This window comes from Sorex fumeus, unplaced genomic scaffold, assembly GCF_029834395.1.
Source record: "Sorex fumeus unplaced genomic scaffold, SorFum_2.1 ptg000007l, whole genome shotgun sequence".
Classification (NCBI taxonomy): Eukaryota; Metazoa; Chordata; class Mammalia; order Eulipotyphla; family Soricidae; genus Sorex; species Sorex fumeus.
Window position 1 is genome coordinate 27,237,795 of NW_026606064.1, and position 14,525 is coordinate 27,252,319.

At 36.6% G+C, this 14,525-nt stretch overlaps 1 pseudogene; it reads left to right on the plus strand.

Moving 5' to 3' along the window:
* Nucleotides 1-696: 696 nt before the first annotated feature.
* On the plus strand, nucleotides 697-824 carry LOC130017206 (uncharacterized; annotated as a pseudogene).
* Nucleotides 825-14,525: the final 13,701 nt, after the last annotated feature.

Here is a 14,525-nt window from a genome sequence, read left to right on the forward strand (position 1 = left end):
CCTTTTCTGTCTTATTTCTTATCTCCTTCTTGTCAAATACCTTTTTGCACTCAAAATGGCATGTACTGGGTGGCCTATTTACATTTCCCAATTCTCTCTTTATTGTTTCATTTTAATCTCTAAAATAATCATCCACTCTGTCCCTCTTTCATTTCGTTCTATCTACAACTTATTTAAATCTTTAAAATACCTAACTCAGTTATCACATTCTTTGGTAACATCTTTGATTCTCCCAAAGCAGCATATTTTTTTTCATCACTTACAGGGTTCACCCCACTTGATAGTTTGTATAGTAGTTGTAATATTTGTCATATTTGGCCTACTAGCCCATAATTTCATTTTATCAGAAAGAATAAATATTAGCTTATTTGCTAAACAACCCATATGCATGTGGTTTTGCTAATACATATTCATTTGTGGTTCATATCATGGCTCAGTATGATTCCTTGGATACAGAGAAAAATAGACAGGGAGGAAGAAAATAAGAAACTAAATTAATAACAATATAATTTTATGTTCTTATAAACACTGATAAAACAAGGTAATTTTAAGGACAAACATATCCAAAAACACATGGGAGATAAATTGGGAAAATTATATTACATGTTTAATATCGGAATGTGGAGTGGGTATTTGTGAAAGACAGGGAAATAAACTAGTAGACACTGAATGGTTCACATAAAGTAACAAAATTGGGGGTAGCCAAGTAAGCCAACTATAATCCTTGACCCATGGGACCCAATGGTCAATGGATAGAGGCCTCCTTAGTATTTTATGCAGCTTATTGCTTCCTCGGCCTTCTTTAAGGGACCTTGCAGATAGTTCTTTGCAGTGAACTTTTATTTTTTTGCTTTTTGTGTCACACCGGCAATGCTCAGGGGTTACTCCAGGTTCTGCACTCAGGAATTATTCCTGGCAGTGCTTGGGGGACCATATGAGATTCTGGGGATCAAACCTGGGTTGGCCATAGTAAAGTAAAGTAAAGGTCCTCCCATTGATCATCGATTTGCTTGAGCAGGCCCAGTAACGTCTCCATTGGAGACTTTGTTGTTACTGTGTTTGGCATATCGAATACATCACAGGTAGCTTGCCAGGCTCTGCCATGCGGGGGAGATACTCTCGGTAGCTTGCCGGGCTCTCCGAGAGGGGCGGAGGAATCGAACTCGGGTCGGCCATGTTGGCTGTGTGCAAGGCAAACGCCCTACAGCTGTGCTATCGCTCTAGCCCTGGCAGTGCTTGGGGGACCATATGTGATTCTGGGGATCAAACCCGGATTGGCCATGTGCAATGCAAACGCCCTAGATACTGTGCTATTGCTCCAGCCCTGCAGTGAACTTTTGTATCTGCTCTCGGGCAAGTTACAATCTTAGGCTTCAAGCATATGTGTGGAGAACTTTTGAAATACTCAGGACATGACGACTTGGCCAAGCCATCATGTCTATTTGTACCAAACTATAGAACAAGAACACGCGATTGGGTATCTGTGCAGTTTGAAGCACCCTGGCAGCCAGATGATCCTTATCTCCTAGAATCCGGTCTTCACCAAGTTTAATGTTATTGATTTTGAAGATATAGTGGATGAAAAGCGGCTTATCCGACATGACTGAGAGGTGATAGCCCTCTGGAAAAATGGTGGGGTCAATAATGTCGGGAGCCTCTGAACCTGCCCATCCTTGAGTCTCTCTGTTCTTCATTCCAGTTCTTAGCTCCCCAGTCAATTGCAAACACAGTAAGTCATGTTTCTATTTTTTTAATTGAATGACCGTGATACAATTACAAAGCTTTCATGATTGAGCTTCGGTCATACAATGGTCGAATAACCATCCCCCCAACAGTGTAGCTTTCTAACCACCAATGTCCACAGTATTCCTCCCATCATCCTCATTCCACTCCACCTCCTGACCCTATGGTAGGCAGTTTCCTTCTTACTCTCTCTTTCCTTTGGGGCATTATGTTTAACAATACAGATAATAGGAGGTCATGATGTTTGGTCCTTTGTCTACTTTTAACACACACCTGCCAACCCAGAAGGTAATCCCTCCAACCATCATTGATTTAATGGTCCCTTCTCTATCTCAACTGCCTTCCCCCACAGCATTTGAGGCAGTTTCCAAACCATGACCAATGTTCCTGGCATTTGTCTCTACTGTCTTTGGGTGTTAGTCTCATACTATGTTATTTTATATTTCACAAGTGTGTGCTGTCTTTCTATCTAGCCCTCTCTTTCTGACTCATTTTACATAGCATGATACTCTCCATGTCTATCCACTTATAAGCAAATTTCATGACTTCATTTTTTCTAACAACTGCATAGTATTCCATTGTGTAGATATACCAGAATTTCTTAAATCAGTCATCTGTTCTCAGGCACTCATGCTGTTTCGATTCTAGCTATTGTAAACAGTGCTGCAATGAACATACAAGTGAAGATGTCACTTCTATTATGTTTTTTTTATTTGCAACCCTGGGTTATATTCCCAGAAGTGGTATAGCCCAATCATATGGAAGCTCAATTTCTAGTTTTTTAAGGAATGCCCATATTGTTTTCCAAAAAGACTGGACCAGTCAGCATTCCCACCACAATGAATAAGAGTCCCTTTCTCCCCACATTTGAAACAGCACTGGTTGTTGTTGTTCTTTTTGATGTGTGCCAGTCCCTGTGGTGGAAGATGATATCTCATTGCTGTTTTGATTTGCATCTCCCTGATGATTAGCAACATGGAACAATTTTCATGTGCCTTTTCCCCATTTATAGTAAAGCCTATTTCTTGACTGTCACTGTCACTGTCACTGTCACTGTCCTTCTATTGTTCATGGATTTGCTCGAGCGGGCCTAATAATGTCTCCATTGTGACACTTGTTACTGTGTTTGGCATATCGATTATATCACGGGTAGCTTGCCAGGCTTTGCAATGTGGGCAAGATACTCTCGGTAGCTTGCCAGGCTTTCTGAGACAACAAGTAATAAATAAAAACACAAAAGCAAAACTTTGCATAACAATTCCTTACAGTGATCATGGTGTGCATGTTCTGAATATTATGAAGTCAATTCCATTTAATAAACTTCATTTAGAAAGACTTCTAGACTAATGAACCTGAGCACTTACGAAGTGTCCTTGGTGTGCCCCCAGAACTACTACTATTGAGCACTGAATGGTCAGACTCCCACATCCAGATTAAGTAACTAGAAGAGGCCACTAGTTTCCCTGAGCATAAATGAGAAGGTCAATTCCCCACCTTCACCCCACCAAGTGACTTCTAGGTTTCTCTTGAAGTTCAAATACCTGAATTGAGAGACAATTTATCACATTTATTAAATCCTGATCTCATATATAAGTTCCCCTTAATAATGCCTTCTTGCCTACATCAGAATCACTTTCTTCTTTTTTTTTTTTCATATGGGCTGACCCCACCTGTGCTCAAAGGTTGCAAATTCATTGACAGGTATACTGTCTGACCTGGACATTGATTTTAGAGTCTCACACATGTGAGGAATGGGCTCTACTGCTTGTTACCTTCCCATCCCTTCCTCTCATCGTATTCTTAAATGAGATAATATGGTCTTGGTTTTCAAGAACTATAAAGATTTCATGAGAATTTCTGGCACATTTTATAAATGGGTCAGCTTTTGTTCATGAATGATTTGTATAAATTATCTTAATGATCATTAAAGACAGTTTTAATTGTAGTTTCACATATGAAGAAACTAATAGAGGAGATGAAAGAATTGGCCCAAATTTGCAATGACAGTAAAAAACCAAGTTAGGATAGACATTTCTTTTTTTTTTGCAGTGCTACATTTTTTTTTATTTTTATTTTTTTTTACAGTTGTAGATTTACAATTTTTTGTGCTTGGGTTTCAATTATACAATGATCAGATACCCATCCCTCCACTAGTGGCCGTTTTTCACCACCATGGATAATATCCCTCCCACCCCCATCCCCCCATCCCCCCTGCCTCTGTGGCAGGGCAATCCCCTGTGTTCTCTCTCTCCTTTTGGGTGTTGTGGTCTGCAAAAGAGGCATTGAGTGGCAAACATGTTCAGTCCATAGTCTACTTTCGACATGCATCTCCCCTCCTGGGAGGATCCTCCAAACATCCTTTATTTGGTGCTCCCTTCTCTATCTGAACTGCCCTTTCCTCTAGGATACACGGCTGGCCTCTAAGTTATGGAGTAATCATCCTGGTGCTGATCTCAGCTATTCTTGGGTATTAATCTCATACTTTGTTACTTTATATCCCCCAGATGAATGCAATCTTTCTATGTCTATCCCTCTCTTTCTGACTCATTTCGCTTAGCATGATACTTTCCATATTGTACCACTTAAATTCTTTTTTGTTGTTCTGTTGAGGTAATTTGACAAATAAAATTGCAAGATATCTGCAGCAGATGTTATTTGACATATGTATCCATGGGGAAGTATTCTTCCCAACTTGTTAATTAGCACTTCCATACACATACATCTTATTTCTTTTTTAAATAATTTTTATTTAATCAAAGAACTATGATTCAAAAATTATGGAGATGAGTTTTATAATATTTCAACAACAAAGCCACCACTGGTGTCAACTTCCATCCACCAATGTTCCCATACTCCATATTCCCCCCACCCCCACCCAACCTTTTGATCCTTGTCATCTGTTACCTTGACAGACACATTAAAAATTTTGGTAGCTGCAGCTTAGATATCACATTTTCAGTGTTATTGAACCTGTGACTTGGATAAATAGCGATACTACTATACTACTCAACCAAGCTATACTACTCTAACAAGTCTCACAATGGAGACGTTACTGGGCCTGCTCGAGCAAATCAATGAACAACGGGAGGACAGTGACAGTGACAGGGACTGAACCATACACCAACATAATCAAAGTCTGTGACCCTGTACTTCCACTATTTACCTTTCTTCTTCTTCCTTCCTGCTTACATTTCTTTCCTTCTCTGTTCTTTCCTTCCCTAAAGTATGGGTCAAGAGTGATCTAGTCCCCCTTTACTACACTAAATTTCACAAGTTATTCTATACACTACAGATAAGTAAGATCATCCTGTGTTTTTTTTTCTTTTTGGCTTACTTCACTCAGCATGGTATCTTCCAATCAGGTTGTAGAAAATTGCATGATTTCGTCATTCCTTGCAGCTGCATAGTGTTCCATTGTGTATGTACAACGCATCTTGAAAATCCAATTATCTGTTCTTGGACACCTAGGTTGATTCCACATCTTAGCAATTGTACTAAGTGCAACAAAGAATAATGGTGTGTACGTTCTTTTGAATAATTTTTTTAATTTAAATGATATTTCATTATCTTGATTTGAATTTCCCTAATGCCAAATGATGCTGAACATTTTTCATGTTCCTATTGGCCATTGGCCTGTCTCTCTGAGAAGTGTCAGTTCATTTCCTCTCTCCATTTTTTGATAAGGTTTTTTATTTTTTGGTTGATCTTTGTGAGTACTTTATATATCCTATAAATTAGCTCTTATCTGATTGTTGAATTCAAATTTTTTTAATTAAGTTGGCTGTCACTTAGTTTTAGCCCATGTCTCTTGTGCTACACAGAAGCTCTTAAATTTGATGTAGTCCCTTTTGTTTATTTTTGATTTTGTTTACTTTTTTACTTTTTTGCCAGTGGTATTAGATCACTGAAGATGCCCTTGTGGTCCAAATCTTGAAATATTCTGCCTATATTTTCTCCAATAGTTTCCCGTCAAATCTTAAGGTATTTGATTCACTTTAAACTGACTTTTGCATAAAGATAGATTTCTAAGTGTGATGTTTTCTGATTTGGGAATCATTGTAGGTGATGCTCAAGATTTGCTGCTCAGAGATCTGAGAATTCAGGAATCGCTTCTGATGGTATTGGGTATCAAACCCATATCAGTCGCATGCAAGGTAATAGTTCTACTCATTATGTTCTTTCCGGTTCCACATACACATACACTTTTTCATGAGAACACTTAAGTTTAAATCTCAGAAAAATTTAATATGTATACACTATTGTCAATTGTAGTTTAGTGGCAGAGTCAATGGCATTTTTAACAGAGAGAGTAAATAATTGTACAATTTTTCTGGAATCTCAAAGACCCCAAATAATCAAGGTCTCGAGAAGGAAAAAGCTGAAGGCGTTAAACATTTTTATCCCAAGTTATATGACAAAGCTATGGTCATCAAAACAGTAAGCTTTTTAATCATCAAAGTAGACAAATTAGTCAATGTTACAGCATAGACCATTCATAAATAAATCTTCCATATATGAGGAAATAACAGTCTCTTCCATAAAAGGTGCTAGAAAAACCTGACATTCGTATACAAAAGAATGAAGCTGGATCCTTATCTTACACCATACACAGAAACCAATTCTATTTAAAAACTTAACTTTGAGATTTGTCAACATAGTATATCTCTTCAAAAATTAACATAGGTAATAAATTCATTGACTTTGGTCACAGCTAGAAATTTTTTTTTAGCTATTTGACATTCAATTGGGGCAACAAAATAGAAATAATTAAAATGAAATAACTTGTGAAATTTTGCCTAAATTTTATTTAACGCTCAACAGTCAGTCTGACACCTGGAAAAATAATTCCTTTTTATTTTCTATTTTCAGTTTCTAGGATTGTGGTTAGTCTGGTATAAGGGCCTCCAAGTAGCACTTAACCCTTTTCCTTATCAGCTCTTTGCATTCTTACTACAGTGAGGTCAGTGCAACTTAAGCCTGTGAAATACATGTATGGAAAGCTTCTAGAAATGCTTCTAGATGGTTTTTCTCTCTTCTCTTTGCCTGTAGGTACTATTTGCTTTGATGCAACTGCCTTAGAAAAGGAAGTATGGCTAAGACGTTCATATAGCTCAAATATCCACACCTCAATTAATACAGGGGAAAGCATAAACTATAAACCCATGAAGTGTGTGTTACCAGATGCTTTTAATAGGTACAAAATTTTATATGTATATACATATGTAAAGCAATATGTATAAGACAATGTTAAATTAAGTGTGCAGGTAAAGCTCTATACAATGACATTTATTCATAAGAATAAAAGTTAAGTAATGTTCATCCAAATCTAAGTCATGGTTTGGTGTTTATAAGAGTAAGTCTTAACCTTTTCTTGAGGAGAGACTCCTTCTGAAATTCGTATCTTCCTGTCTCACCTCTCTCTTTTTTTTTCTTTTTTTGAGTCACACCCAGCGATGCTCAGGGGTTACTCCTGGCTCATGTACTCAGGAATTATTCCTGGCGGTGCTCGGGGGACTATATGGGATGCTGGGGATCGAACCTGGGTCGGCCATGTTGGCTACATGCAAGGCAAATGCCCTACCCGCTGTGCTATCGCTCCAGCCCCGTCACCTCTCTCTTTTTGGTTGGACATCTAAGTGTGTGAGTTATGTTTGAGTTTCACAGCTGGCGTCCATGGAACATCCTGGAATTTCACAGAGAGTCAATGATACCTAGCTGTGAAGCACTATATTAGAACATTTGAAAGCCTTGAATTGGGACTAAAGTGATAACACAGTGGGTGGGGCATTTGCCTCGCTTGCAGCCAATCTGGATTCGATTCCCAGCATCCTATATAGTCCCCCGAGCTCTGCCAGGAGTGATTCCTGAGTGTAGAAGCAGAAGTAACCCCTGAGCATCACCAGGTGTGCTCCAAAAATAAAAATAAAAAAAGCCTTGAATTGTGAATATGTAAGAAAGGGATATTAACCCTACTAGAACAGTCATGCTATGCTGAAGGAAAAAAAAATAATTTAATTTTATCCCTTCATTGTTATATGCAAATATTAATACTTTTGAGTTGGAAATTATATGTTGATAAACGGAACATTTATCAACGGGTTAGGATCACATCTGGTGGGCTTGGGGAACTACTTCTGATTCTCCAGTTAACTTTATATTGCTTGGGATTAAAATTGGAAATTTAGAATACTGTGTTCAGTGGACTGAGCCATCTCTCCAACCTCACAAGTTTATAATATCTAAAAGAAAATATTTAAAAATACCCCTTCATATTAGTTGTTGGAAAACTATAATTCATGGTCTGTTCTTTAAAGTTTGTGAGCTGAGAAGAATTTTATTAACTATATTTAGGGTTTTTTTTTTAAAAAAGAAAATGACAGATAATATGCAATTCACAAATTATAAAAGGTTTGTACCTAATTTTTTACAGAAAAAGTTCACTGACTTCAAAATCAGTTAAAAAGAAGATGAACATACTTCTATAATGGTAAGCAATATCATTGAAGATATCGGAAAACACTAACACAGTTGTAGAGCATTATTTACCCCTGCATTGGGATTAGAAAACTTATAACAAGCTAACTTATGGTTATTACTATCTATACCTGCCTTTGAGCTATAACAGCAGTAAGGAATAACTATGATGGAGATAATATGGCCTCCAAAATCTAAATTACTTACTATTTGGCTATTTAATACAAAGTTGGCTGAAATTAATAAAGAAAAATACCAAGATTCTTAGCACTCACTGTATGTTGTCCATTTTATTTTGGTAGAGTCTGATGACTCAAATAAAACAAAGACATATCAGTGTTTCCAACAAGTGTTTTAGACTTTCAACTATATTCAGCCCCTTGAAGTTTTTCTGTTGTGTGTGTGTGTGAGTGTGTGTGTTTAAGACTTACATTTTTTCCTGAGGCATGAAAACTATCTCAAAATTAGAAAGTCAGCATGGTCTTATTGTGTTGTCAATGCAATAACTGATTTTATTGTGTGGAATGAGATAATTCAATGTTCCGTTTATCAACATATAATTTCCAACTCAAAAGTCTCCTTCATTGCCTGTTGTACAAAAAAAATTTTCTGGGATGTTTTGCAGAATGAAATACATTAACGGTACCTATGAGTTCTCTCAGAAATAACCTTAGGACACATGATTCCCTTAGTGTGCAATTCATATAAGGCAGATGACTTCTTCAGCATAGAGTTCTGCATCATGAACAGTTTCTCCAATGCATGGCTGTCAGCAGCACCCGCTGCTGGTAGCTTCCTCCTACACCTATTTAGACCATGTCTGATAACTCAGGCTGTTTGTAGAAGTTTCCAGAAAAAATTTGAGAACAGATTTTCAGCAATATGCAATAGGTATACTATTAGCACCACAGTGACTTACCATATAGAGCCATCATTTTGTTCTTCACACAAAGTTTATATATCACCTCTAGATATGGGTGAAGTGATAGAAGGAAATATCATCCTCAGATATTATACTACAGACCAAGACAAAGTAGTATCTACTTAAAGATTTTATTCCTACATTCTTTAGGAGCTCTCATTTCTTCCTACCTAATGTCTTGTACTCCCGTCTCCAAGTAAAATTGTTAATGTTTATATTAAACTTCACTTGTCAAGGAACTGTAGCAATAGCACAGTGGGTAGGGCATTTGCCTTGCATGTGGCCGACCGGGGTTCAATTTCCAGCATCCCATATGGTCCCCTGAGCACTGCCACAGGTAATTCCTGAGCGCAGAGCCAGGAGTAACCCCTGTATCGCTGGGTGTGACCTAAAATGCAAAAATAAATAAATAAATAAATAAATAAACTAACTTGTCCAATTTACTGTGTCTTCTCTCTGTTCATTAGAAACAATATATTAATATATTAGTTTTCTATTATTACCTGGCCTCTGGAAAATTCAGAGTTCTGTAACATATGTATATGTGTATGGCTCCACTTATAAGAATTCACACACACACAAATGTATAATTTAATAGATTAAAATATCTTCTTATATAAAATTATACATTCTATAATCCTTACAGAGATCAATTATATTGTAAATACTATTACTGTGATTTTGTGATAGATTGAGTGGCAAAAATCTTAAAATAGTGAACAGATGAATACATTAGAGAAGGTTTTCTAAGCCTAAATTAATAATTGTCAACATATCATACTAGTATATGCATTGTTTGGCCACTAATCCATGAACACTTGATAATTCCAGAATTACTATTTCAGAATATAATCTTGTCTCCAGGGTTCCTGCATTGCACATTTGGCTCTTCTGCCTTGAACTCTGGATTCATTAAAGTCTTCTGAATTGTTGCTAAGTCTTTTTCTAATATTGAGCTCACATACGCTCTTACCACGTGCTTTATGCTGATGGCAACTGCTATGGCTCCTTGACTATGTTCTTCTCATGTATGAAGACAGTTCTATTTCCTTCAGAAAATGTTGACATTCATGCAGGAAAAGTAGTAGATTTCTCCAAGATTGTTGAGATAAAGATCATCACAAAGAAAAACATCAAATCATCCTTTATAGTGGTTCTGATTCTTGAAATATATCCTTAGGTTTAAAAAAAAAATAATCAGCTTTCAAAGCAACACTTCTGCTCCTTTTTCCCTTTTGATTCTTAAGAAAAGAAGTGACAAGCCATCTTTTAAGATCACTGCATTTAGAGGATCTTAATTAAAATATTTAAATGATATACCTGAGAGAAGACATCAGATAAGTATAGTCCTGAATATATCAACCTTTAAGTCATTGATTTGAAATTAATCACCAGCTCATAATAAAGAATTTGGGCAGATGCATGTTGAGATTGGAATTAAAAATTGTCATAGCCATCACAAGAAAGTATATGGAGATTCCTTAAAAAAACCCCTAAAATTACAAAAATCTTTATAATCTACTTATACATATATTATATATAAAATATGCATATATATAATGGGATACTATTCAACTAACAATAAAAGATAAAAATTTGTCAATTGCAACAACATGGATGAATGTAGAGGCCTCTGTGCCAAGAAGTGTCAGATATGAAAAGGTAAATAATGGGTCAATGGGCGTTTGCCTTGCTCATGGCCCACCCAGATTCAATTCTAAGCATCCATTAAGGTGTCCTGAACTCCACTAGAAGTGATCCTTCCACCAGAAGAGATTCCTTAGTCAGGAGTAAGCCTTAGCACAACTGGGTGTGGATCCAAAATAAAAGCACACAAACAAAAAAACAAACACTATGGGATTTCACTTATATACGGAAGTAAAAGAAAATTAATAGATTAATCAAACAAAAAATAAAAATAAATTCTTAGATTATGAGTCTAAAATAATGCTTACTAGAAGGGATAAGGGAGAGGAATAGGTAAATTGAAGACACAGTTTCATGGTGAAAAAAAGGAAATTAGACTTTTAGTGATAAACATATTGTACTCTACCTAAATGCTAGTTGAAGTATTAGGTGGACACCTGAAATCTCTATAATGCTATAAAATGAGCGATAGCACAGTGGGTAGGGCGTTCGCCTTACAAGCGGCCAACATGGCCGACCCGAGTTCGATTCCTCCGCCCCTCTCGGAGAGCCCGGCAAGCTACCGAGAGTATTCGATATGCCAGACACAGTAACAACAAAGTCTCCAATGGAGACGTTACTGGGCCCGCTCGAGCAAATCGACAATCAACGGGGGAGGGCTATAAAATCAAGGTTTCCTCAATAAAACATTCTCAAAAAATAAAGATAAAAATCTGTGATGTAAAACATAATTAATTATAAACATGCCATATTACTATTTTCTCGAGTACAGTTAGAATTTGCCAGTTTTAGTTGTAAATCTTTCTTCTAATATTTGTATGGAACCAATAAATAAACAGATTGTCGTAAATCCATAATTCTAAGACCATTTTTAGAAATTGCTACAAACCTCTTGGTCTTTGTATTCTTTCCTTGTCAAGTTGTAATATATGTGTGTATGTATAATCATATCTATATGTTCTAATTATACTTTTTAAATATCCTATGAACAAAGTTCATAGGGCTGGAGCGATAGCACAGCGGTAGGGCGTTCACCTTACACGTGGCCAACATGGCCGACCCGAGTTCGATTCCTCCGCCCCTCTCGGAGAGCCCGGCAAGCTACCGAGAGTATTCGATATGCCAGACACAGTAACAACAAAGTCTCCAATAGAGACGTTACTGGGCCCGCTCGAGCAAATCAACGATCAACGGGAGGGCCTTTACTTTACTTTACTTTTACTTATGAACAAAGTTAATTTAGAAGTATTTTTAGAGCTTATTAAACATTTGGAGATATGTCCCAAAGTAGAAAAGACATGTTTTTACCAATAATTTCTTCAATTGAAGTGAGCATTCAATAATTTTTAGTTTTACTTTTTGAATTAAAAAAATACATTTCCATGGTCAAAAGTGTCAAAGTTACAGCAAAGTTAAAAGTCATACATATGATATGTTGCACCTGCCTGCATTACACCAGTTTGTGAAGGTCAGTTGTGTGCATCTCTTCACAATTATGTCTTCAGTTATATTGTGCTAGTGGCAGTAGGGCGTTTGCCTTGCGTGCAGCCAGCCCAGCCGAGCCGGGTTTGATTCCCCCGCCCCTCTCAGAGAGTCCAGCAAGCTACAGATAGTATATTCAATATGCCAAACACAGTAACAACAAGTCTCAAAATGGAGACGTTACTGGGCCCACTTGAGCAAATCGATGAATAACAAGAGGACAGTTTCAATTCAACCATATTGTGATTATTTACACCATAGAAATTGGCAAAAATTTACAGAAGCAGGGTTTCTTTTTCTGGAGAAACAGTTTTTCAGCATGTATTAGCATACCAGTACCAATAATCCTAAGGCTTTGTAAACTTGGCATATCTTAAATCAGATTGTTAAACTTTTAAGAGAAGTGAGGGAAGATTCAAAATAAGATCCATATAATCTGTTCTCTGCTCTTAGCCTCTTATCCTCCACACACAGAGAAGGCAAAGAGAGTCTGAATAATCCATGTGAAAACAAAATCCCTAAAGGTCTTGGCTTGGGTCCTTTGCATTAGCAGGGCATGAGAATGGGTTATATGATTCATGTAGTTTCCCCCTTTCTTCTTAAAGAATTTTAACCACTAGAAACCAATTTTAACCACTCTAACTATGTTATAGTTCTTTAGAAACTTTGTCGTACCCACAATGTTTCATTGATGTTTCATTCTTAATGAGAACATTTCTGATCTTTACATTGATGACTCAGAAGTAGAGTTGTTGGCCTTTTCTTAGACTTTTGAGTTTTCTGCTCAGATTTCAAATTATGTATAGTTCCAAGACATTATTTTGGTGCCAAATAGAACCCAAAGTACCACCCTAGCTTGTCTTTTATCTTCTAGTTTTATGGAACTATTTTCTGTTGTCACCACCGCAGAACATCAGGAACTAATTTTTTAGGAACTTCAGAAGTTCAATGAAGACATCTAAAACAACAGATTTATTTTCCCCATATTTACTCCTGTTCAGTCCATATAGGCAAAACCTAAAAATGACATTTTGTCCACCAGAGGGCACTCACATTGTTCCAAGTATAGAGTAAAGAATTATGGCGATGTGAAGAGAAATCCAAGTCAGAGGAATGAATGCATCCCAAAGACTACTCAAGACTTCGCTACATGCCAGAAAGAATAACATAATTTTTTATTCCATTTTATTTCCTGTCTTCCATCCCACCAATGAAGCTCCCATACACATAATATTCTCAAGTATATTCATTAATTCACAAGTGGGGGGGGGGCGGGAAGGGGGGAGGGGAGAAGGAAGAAGAAAAAAGAAGAGGAAATCATGGTAAAACGCTGTAGTTCCACATTTTCAAGGTGGCTGCTTCACGATTGTTGTATATTTGTTTAAAAGTGAGTACAAAAGAATATAAAGAAATTGGTTTTCATAAAATTATACCTTTTGTGTTTTAGGATAAAATGTCTCAAGTTGTTTTCCATCACAATGCTGATGAACTACATTTTTTCACATGACAGCGTTTTGCTTTTTTCTTGGAACTTTACAATTCTCAGGCACTAGAAAATCCAGGGGCTGCCACAAGATTGCGGTCTAGTGTGTTGACAGCCTTAGCCACAAGTTATTCCAACTTCTCACAAAAGCAAAATAAACTTGTGATTTCTGAGACATATTGTGTAGCTCATTAGTGGTTTCAACTAAGTGCTGTTTATTGATCTTAAAGTTTTTCTTTCTTTATTTCTCAAGTACACAATCACCTATGTCTCCATATTTTCCAAACATCCGGTATTGTGAATCTATTATTTAGACTCCTTGTAATTGTTAAACTTAAGCTTGCAGATTTGAGGCAAAGATTTTACCTAATTCCAACTATATTACTCTTTCAAACATTTCCTTCACCCATTTTGTTTCTCTAAGGGCATTTGTATTCACACTTTTTCAAAATTAGATCTAAAGAAAATATTAAGGTAACTCCCCTCTAGAATTGTTAACCAATAAAGAGCTTCAATTTCTGATTTAAAAAAATTCTCTACTCAATCAACTTAAAATTGTCTGAAGTCTAGGAACTTAGTATCTCTCTGTAGCATAAATACACATAACTTAAATACTTTACAAAAGGAAGAAAATGTTGCATTCTGTCCAGTTAAATGGCAAAATAATCATCAGAGAAATTTTAATGAACATTCATAAACTAGATCTTTGTAAAGATCTTTGTAAAGTAGCTCAAACTTGCCAGGTACTGTAAGGCCTTGAAAAAAACTGGTTCT